The sequence below is a fragment of the Monopterus albus genome, unplaced genomic scaffold (genome assembly GCF_001952655.1).
Source record: "Monopterus albus unplaced genomic scaffold, M_albus_1.0 scaffold115.1, whole genome shotgun sequence".
Classification (NCBI taxonomy): Eukaryota; Metazoa; Chordata; class Actinopteri; order Synbranchiformes; family Synbranchidae; genus Monopterus; species Monopterus albus.
The window spans coordinates 1,524,955-1,533,200 of record NW_018127995.1 but is presented as its reverse complement, the minus strand read 5'-3'; the positions used below and the strand labels follow the sequence as shown (position 1 = coordinate 1,533,200).

Here is an 8,246-nt window from a genome sequence, read left to right as displayed (position 1 = left end):
CAGCAGGAACAATGACTTTAGGTCTCAGCTTTTGTGCCCAGATATTGAGTTATCGAGACGAGTGGAGGGAGGGGGACGTGGGGAGCTGGAGAGGCTGAAGCAGAGAGAAGAACAGATAGAGGAGTGGATTTGAGAGCGTTTACATAAGGGCTCTGGTGCTGCTCTCTGGAATGCAACATGCTGAATCTGGTGTCCACGTCTGCTTCAGGTTTTCACTCGACACAAAGCTCTGCATCTATGGCTGCATGCAGTTGTAGCTAGTAGAAGTCAGTAGGATCACTAAGATCCATCGTAGAGGGTGGTCTGCATCCTCTGCTGGGTTCTGAGATTAGACTTCTGGAGAGCAGTCTGATGCCTGCCCCCAGACTGGGGGTTTCAACACCCACTTTCTCTTCTGTAAGCAGCTCAAAACTTGCATCCACACCGAGGCCACAGCCTGGGGTCAGTGCTCAAAAGCAGATGTAGTTTCATTTTAAGAAGTCGCAAGGCGAAAATGTTCATAAGCACAGATCCATATATCATAATCATCATCAGCTCATTTAGTCACGATTAGGGCTGTCTGTCGGACTTCTTGCTTCTGTCACATTAAGGGTTGAAAAATGTCTCAACCTTGTTTGCTTTATAACATTTAACATTTATAACCTTAATTAGCTGTTTGATGTAGTTACAACATTCAAGAATTCCTCAAACTAAGCTGGCAAAGCATTCTACTTTGGTATCCGTACTAAACACAGGAATCTCTTTGGCACTTCTGTAAAGACATCTTCATATGATGTAGAGCCCGGTCCGTTATGGTTTAGTCCAAAACAATGTCAGACGTCAGTTGCAAGCTCCCAGAGACCAGGATATATTTCAGTAGTTCTGAAAAACCCAAAGGGATTCAGTTTATAGTGACATTATGTAACGAGAAGGTGCAGGTATAACAATAATTGTCATTTTTATTCCATAAATTCCATAAAATCATCAATCTTCTGCTACAGTCATGGACTCGTTTCAGCACTAGTTCTAAATGCATTTAAAAAGCAACTTCACATCTTTTCTAATGCCATTCTTTCGGCTCAGATTGAACAGTTGTGTCTTCGCCTCCTTGTGTAGCAGGTTTCCATTCGAAGTAGTTGGCGTCCTGCTGGTTCTTGTTCCTACGTAGTAACTCCCCACTGACACATTAATCTGTCAGCGCCTCGCTGGCTCAGCCTTCAGACCAGTCTGAGCCAGGCTGTGAGAACCGAGTGGATTTCCTCACTGAGTCACTGTGGACTCTTGCGGTCACTCCACTCTTCCTTTGTCTCTGATCTGTTCTTCCACTTCCCGCTGTTTACAGCTTGTTATCAAATCAGTGGCTTTTGCCAAGCATTTGAACTGATAAGAGACTCATTCTGAGCATCACACTCTAGTTTGTAGGAGACCTGTCAGACACTCTGCATTTGACAGCTATTATGTAAAATCCCTGATGTCCTCAGACATTGTTTCACAGGGATTATGCAGATTTCAGTGACACTAACAGGCCTGTTCTACCTAAATGCATCCTTGTACTGATGAAGCTGGAATTAATGAAGTTGACATTCTGTTAAATATTATTTTAAATGTTCTGTAAAGCATTAGTTTTTTTTCTTGTCATCTTTTCTGCTGTCCTCTATATCATTGTTTCTCCTCGCTGTATAATCTGACATCCCTGTAGTTTCATGTAAGGTCCCCAAAGCACTATGAAGAGCTGGTTCTGATTACGTCGGCTGCTGATCACAGGAGACAGCTGCACTCAGTGAAAACATTTCTTGCGGTCTCTTTTGTAAAAAATAAATAAAAGTGATTTCTGGTGGTTGAGTGTGATCCCCTCCTGTGATCACTGAAGCTTGGAGCTTTCAAACCTTCTGTGTCCCGTCGCCTTCTTTATAAAACAGAAACGCTAGACTCAAATGCATAAAGGCGCATTACCTATTGTGCTTTATGTACTGTCAAGGAGACAATGCCTTCTCCTTCTCATCTAAGGTTACTGAGAGATAAGCAATTGTAGCTGTGATAAAAGGTAAAGTAGTAAAGGATAAGACAACATCTCCGCTCCTGCCTCGCGGCTGTAATTCACTGTTACATTGTGTATGCACAGCGGCCGTGTGAACGTAAAAGTGGGAATGTGCACTGAGTCGGTGCAGCCGGATTCCCAGTGGCAGCATCTGATTACAGGTGGTTTGATGAGGAGGTCATAAAAACACTGAGCACAGGGCTGCACTCAGATTTTATCGCTCTGTGTGCTGGGACCTGCTGCGATCACTGTGTTTGTTTGAAGTCTTTGGCACCTTAGTTTGATTTGAGAGAACAACCAGAAACTGTGAAGTCCAACATGCAATGGCAGTGCTCCCTGCAGGAGATAACAACAGAACAAGTATCTCACCTTATATTTAGAACTGAAAAGTCTTTTCAAGTGTGTCACTGAATCAGAGCACTGACTAATGGATTTAAGGTGGTATTCTCTCCCTTTGCTCCCTGCACAGAGCATACACGCCGCTAGGGTTCCTCTCGACTGGAGGGTCAGTGGCACCCGCAGCGACCGAAATAGCTTTCACACGTTTAATGTGGGAAAAGTGAACTGGGTCATTTCACAATTCTGCAGCTCAGTATAAAGACCTGATTAGATTAGCTTTGATTCTGTTGAACGAGGCCTCCTCAGGGAAGGCTGGTGTGGCGGGGCCTCCTTAGAGAGAAGAGCTGGAGGGGTGGAGGGGCGACAGGCTTGTTCTGCTAATAACTTACTAAATTAACCATCCCAGCTCCTCCCTGCCAGGAGCGACATGTTTTATTCATGCCCGTATATGAACAGGTGTGACGTGACAGGTGTTCTTCCTCTGATCACAACACTAGGAAAGTTGTTAATTGGCTTTCTGGCGTTTTCTTTTTTCTCCATTAACAAGTCGTTGCTGCTGTGAATTTACAATTAAAGGAACATTCTTCGTGATTTTAGTCCACCTTCGAGTGTGAAAGTCATACCGTTAAATTGTGTGCCACACTAATTGTGGTCTTTTTCACACTCGGCATCTCATTAATCAAGCACACCGAGTATTTTAGTTGATGCTTAAGTACGTCTTTGTTCAGACACTGGGACTCTTACTGCCATTAGTCACCTAGTTCTTCTGAAAATGTTTAGCGAGAAAAGATTTACCAAACTGTGACCTGATGGTTTTGTATCCCGATATAACAACGTTTTATTTACGAGGGATTCAGATGCCTGTAACTGACAAATGTACTAAAGTTTCAGGTTTTAACTTAAAAGGAACAATATGTTGACCAGAAAATGAACTGGTGACAGTTTTAGTAAGTGGCTTTAAAGAACAGCAAAATGGCAAAACTTTACAATTCCTTTTAGCTGAGGTTTTTTCTGCTTACAAAACAACACATGACGGGTCTGGACCTTACAGTAAATCCGCTTTGCAACTGCTCAGAGCATCATGGGAGGACCGCCAGCCTGTAGCTAAGGGATGGTACATGACAAACCTATCCTAGAATGCACATCCAGTGATTTCACAGACTCCATGGACACAAACAAAGTCCATCTTGTTGACTGAAACCACTGGTACGGTTAAATACACACAGTGGCGACAGGACAGCCCAGGCTTGCAGCTGTTATGACGACTGTCAGCCTTATCCCAGTTCAGCCATTATATCAACCTAACTATAAGCTTTATGATAAAGGAAAGTCTTAAGTCTAATCTTAAAGGTAGGAGGGTGTCCGCCTCCTGAAATGAGACTGGGAGCTGGTTCCACAGGAGAGGAGCTTGATGATGAAGATGCCACCTTGAACGCTAGGAGCTTGTGACAAAGAATTGATTATAGTCACCAAATCAATCACTAATGAAAACAACCGTTTGATATCCTGACAACGCTTTGTACGGTTCTACGTCCCACACTTTGTCATTGTGCTACATTACATGTAGCAGTGATCATCTGTGCGAGGTCGGACTGTGTCTGTCTGGGTCTGCAGAAACATACCAGTGTTTGTGGGCAATCCAGAATGTATGGCCACGTCTGCACATGTGAACACATGTATCGACAGTATAGTGTAAACAGAAGCACGTGCCTGTCGACTGTGTGCTTTGACTGCAACAAGGCCTTTAGTGGGTCATTTCATGCCCCGTATGAAGCCTTTTAACAATGTGTATAAAACTAAAAAGTCTGGATGGGTCCAGTGACTTTACAGATAAATTCACTGATTGAGGATTTTCAAATAATTCTGAAGTAACTTTCAATGTGGCTGATGAGGCTGAGATTTGTTTGTCAGTCGGCTGGCTCAGGTGATGGAGGAATATTCATAACACACTCACCACACCCACACCCAAGTGAAAAGACTGCCGTCGCCGGTCGATTTCTTCACGTTAGGACCAAAAAGATCTTGACTTATGGGAAGGGAAGTGTTTGAGATCATCCTGAGGAGAACTCTGAATGTTGTAGTAGCGGCAGTAGTACTACTACTTATTAACATAAATTAATAGTGTAACCAGACTGCACAGAGTATTCTCAGTAGAGCTGTGTGTTGCTGGCGGCTGTTCCTGCCCTGGTGAGGCAGTAATTTATTCATTGAACAGGTGAAGGCAGTGAGGAGAAGGCTGGCTTCTTCTTGCCTAATGAAAACTCAAATCCCTCTGACTCATATAAATTGGTTAGGAGGTGTCAAGTGTCTCCCAACACGTCCCCACCCCGGCCTCTCATCAAACCCACCCATCACACACACACACACACACACACACACACACACACAGACAGATGTTTGACTCGTAAGGTCATCACTGCAGGCAGCAGGGATGTGACACTGTGATCCTCATACTCCTGTCCTTGAAGGACATGCACGCTGTGCACAAACACACCCTTCACTTCACTCACACACACTCATGTCGGGCTCCTGCGAGGACACGGGGCCCCGCCCCCATCTGTCTGGGAGCCGGTGGCTGTGACATTTAAAATTGATTACGAAGAGGAAGATTGATTATGATAATGTCCACTTCTTTTCAGTCATTACAGAGTTATGGCTGCTCACTGGGCTCATAAATCACTGCTGTGTCACACCTCTCAGCCTGATGAGGAGGCTGCTGGTGTCGGTCGTGCTCAGCCTGTCACTGAGATCGTCCTCATGCTCAGGATGTGGTTTTTTTTTTTTTGATTATGGGCAAATGGAGCAAAGAGTCTGGGGAGTGTCTAACATGGGAGTCTGTGGGGATTGACTCCCTTTTGGAGCCAGCTAGTGGCCGTTAGAGGAACTGCAGGTTTTGGCACTTCCACATTGGTTTCATCTCTAAGCCTAGTGGGTTGCCACTTGGTACCGCCCATACCGCCGTGCTGCAAAGCCATCACGAGACCTGTAGTTTTTTAGATGCTAAAAAATAAATTGTTGATTAACTTTGTTAAAAGTGCAAAGGTTTTAACTTTCAGGAGAAAGTGTTGCGGTGGCTGGTGGCTTGTCTTAGAATATGAAAACAAATCCAGAGGAACGTGCTTGGTGTTTTTTTTACAATGACAGATGAAGCCCTGACTCACTGAAGCTAGTGGAACAGAGGCTAATGGGATGTGATGACTTGACTTGGCTCTCTGTTGGGTAGAAAATGAATTTAGCTGTTTTGCACAACTCCATTGGATATACTATTATATACAGACCGTGACCCTAAGTAACTGAGGGGTCTCCTCCAGGATGTGTTCTCCTCCACAGGGGGTCACTGAATGGTCTGATGAGAATAAACATGAGGTCAGTCATATGCTGTGGCCTTCACAGGCACCAGATCTCAGCCCAGTTGAGCACCTATGGCAGATGCTGGAGTGACGTGTTAGACAGCTGTTCATCCCGGCGTTCCTAGCTTGTCTTATTTTGGTGATGTAACTGCTATGGCTTTTTCCGTGTCCAGACTGGCTCTCACTTGCTGATGGTGTAACATTCTCAGACTGGGGAGATGACTGTGAGAATGCTTCTGTGAAAGCATCTGACTCTGTCTGGAAGTGACATGACATGACGTAGACAGCTCCAGGCTCAGAAATCCGCCTGAAGAATGTACTGGTACATTTTCCCACATTTGATTTTGTTAAGTCACCATGTGTGCCTTGGCACTGGTGCAGCACCGTATTTCAAAGTAAAAGATGTTTATGTGCTGCTTTCTGGGGAAGAACATAACGGTGCCAGTAAATCGTAGTGCCAGTACAATCCCTGAAATGTTTTCTTCTTTTGGAAACAGTTTAACTCGAGGCTGTCATGTTGGCCTCAGAGCTGGGCGTTAATACCAGTACACAGCACAAAATGACAAATGCACCTCAGATAAAAGTCTTTGTACGTGTAAAACAACTTCGGCCTTGCGCTATCGGTCTTAACTCTTAACCTAAATGTTGTTTGATACTTGAAGTCCGCCTTAGAGCAGAGCTGTTTTCACTGACAGCTACTTCAATCAAGTCACAGTGGAGACACTGACTGGTTTGTTTGTCAGAAATTAATCACAGCTTCTGACTAAAAGTTAAGTCAGTCGGCAGCTGGGTGCAGCAGGACCAAGGGAAATTTATGGCCAACGTTTCAGAAAGGTGGTTAATTATTTAAGCCCTTTATCAAACTTTTGTCCCACTTTCACCTGTTTCAGTTTCTCAGTCGTGACCTGTTTATTTCTGTTTTATGATGTAAGTTGAATCTGTTTTTAGAGTCTAAAGTACTGGAACCGTTCATCTTCATTGTTCATTGTTTTGACATTTTGTCGTTTACAGTTGATTTCAAACAGTAAAGGACTGTGTAGATCACATTTGCTTTCCTCAGGACTAAAGCTTGGTTTATGGTTCTGCGTTTAATTTACGTAGAACCTACACCGTAGGCTACGTAAGCAACCTGTGAGCATTTATACTTGTGCATGATGCGTCTGTGTCGCCCTGCACTTACACCATTGGAACGCTAGGTGGCATTAGGGTGTCTGTGCCACTGTGTTGGGTTTCTTCACCACTTACTAACAATGGCGACTGAAACTGGACGGGTCATGTTGGAGTTAAAACTAACTGATGTTGCACAGCAACAGATGTTGGAGGAGATGGTCTGTACGACCGATGAACCAGCTGAGGCAGAACGAGGGGTTTTTCCTCTGCTTGTCCGGCCACTGACAGACATGAATGAGGAAATGGCAATTGCATTTCTAGTTACATTTCTGGAGAGGTGCACGTTGGGTTACGGCATAGGGTAGGCGGCTGCACATTACCCAAGTCGTACTTATGACGCTGAACCATAAATCAAGTTTAAATTGTGCTTTAAAAAGCATTTTTCCTCTGTGCAGTGCATTTTGAAAGTCGGGGTTCTCCACTGCTCAGCAAGATTTAAAGGAGAACATGCTCCTGACCTGCGTGCTGTGTATGCATCCCAAAGCACGTATTCAGTACTTGTCAAAACAGTGTGCTCATATTTGACCCAGGGTTATTTTCCTCTCCTGCATTTTTTCTCTCTGAGAGCCATAGAATTACCTGTAAAGCACCTTAAAGCACTTTGGCGCTCTCCCTTTTTTTTCATGTTCCGTCTTCTCTCTGTCCCTAATCTCCTCCAGTCACTGCCGCTTTGTTACCTCCCCTGTTATCCTGACTGCAGCTCTGAGTCAGAGTCAGGTCATGGGAACTCACAGCTGCTTGTCCGGCCCCGTGCGGCTGACAGACAGCGAGCTCCATCTCAGTTTGTTTGCTGATGCCTGTGAGAAAAGAAAAAAATGGTCCTGCACCTGAAACAATCCAATCCAGGCCTGCTGCACTTTGACACATAGTATCCACTGGATCATATCACTGAATAATGTCTAATAATCATTGAAATGTTGGTTTTGTTTAGCACAATGTCAAAGTATCAAACCAGCCAGATTAACTCTGGTAATAATTTGTTTCTTGAGAACTTGCAGTTTGGACACATTCTAAGCAACGCGTCACTCAGTCACAGTGGAAAAGGCTGCTGGGACGTTTCCACCATGTTCAGTACTTTCTCACAACTGTTGTCATCTGTTCAGTCTGCTGCAGTTTGACATTGGCTCATCTAGGAAACATGTAGCTAGAATTAGTGGGGACATGTTCAACTAGTGTTAGAGGTTAATCTTTCACTTTTTAAATAAAAGTTTATTCAATTTAGAGATTAGGTGAGAAAGTCCTTTTTCAAGCTGCAGTATGTTGCAAGAAACCTCCCACAGTATTGACCGTCCCACCAGATCCTGGTAGAGGAGGCAGGAAAAGTGAATTTTCTTATTGGAAATCAATAGATTACCTCACAAAGTGCCCTT

General features: G+C 44.2%; 1 protein-coding gene across 4 annotated transcripts in view; it reads left to right on the top strand.

Annotated features, from left to right (window-relative positions):
• Nucleotides 1–8,246, top strand: part of LOC109966602 (protein jagged-2-like) — a 51,555-nt gene that overhangs the window by 9,394 nt on the left and 33,915 nt on the right. The gene's annotated exons all lie outside the window — the stretch shown is intronic.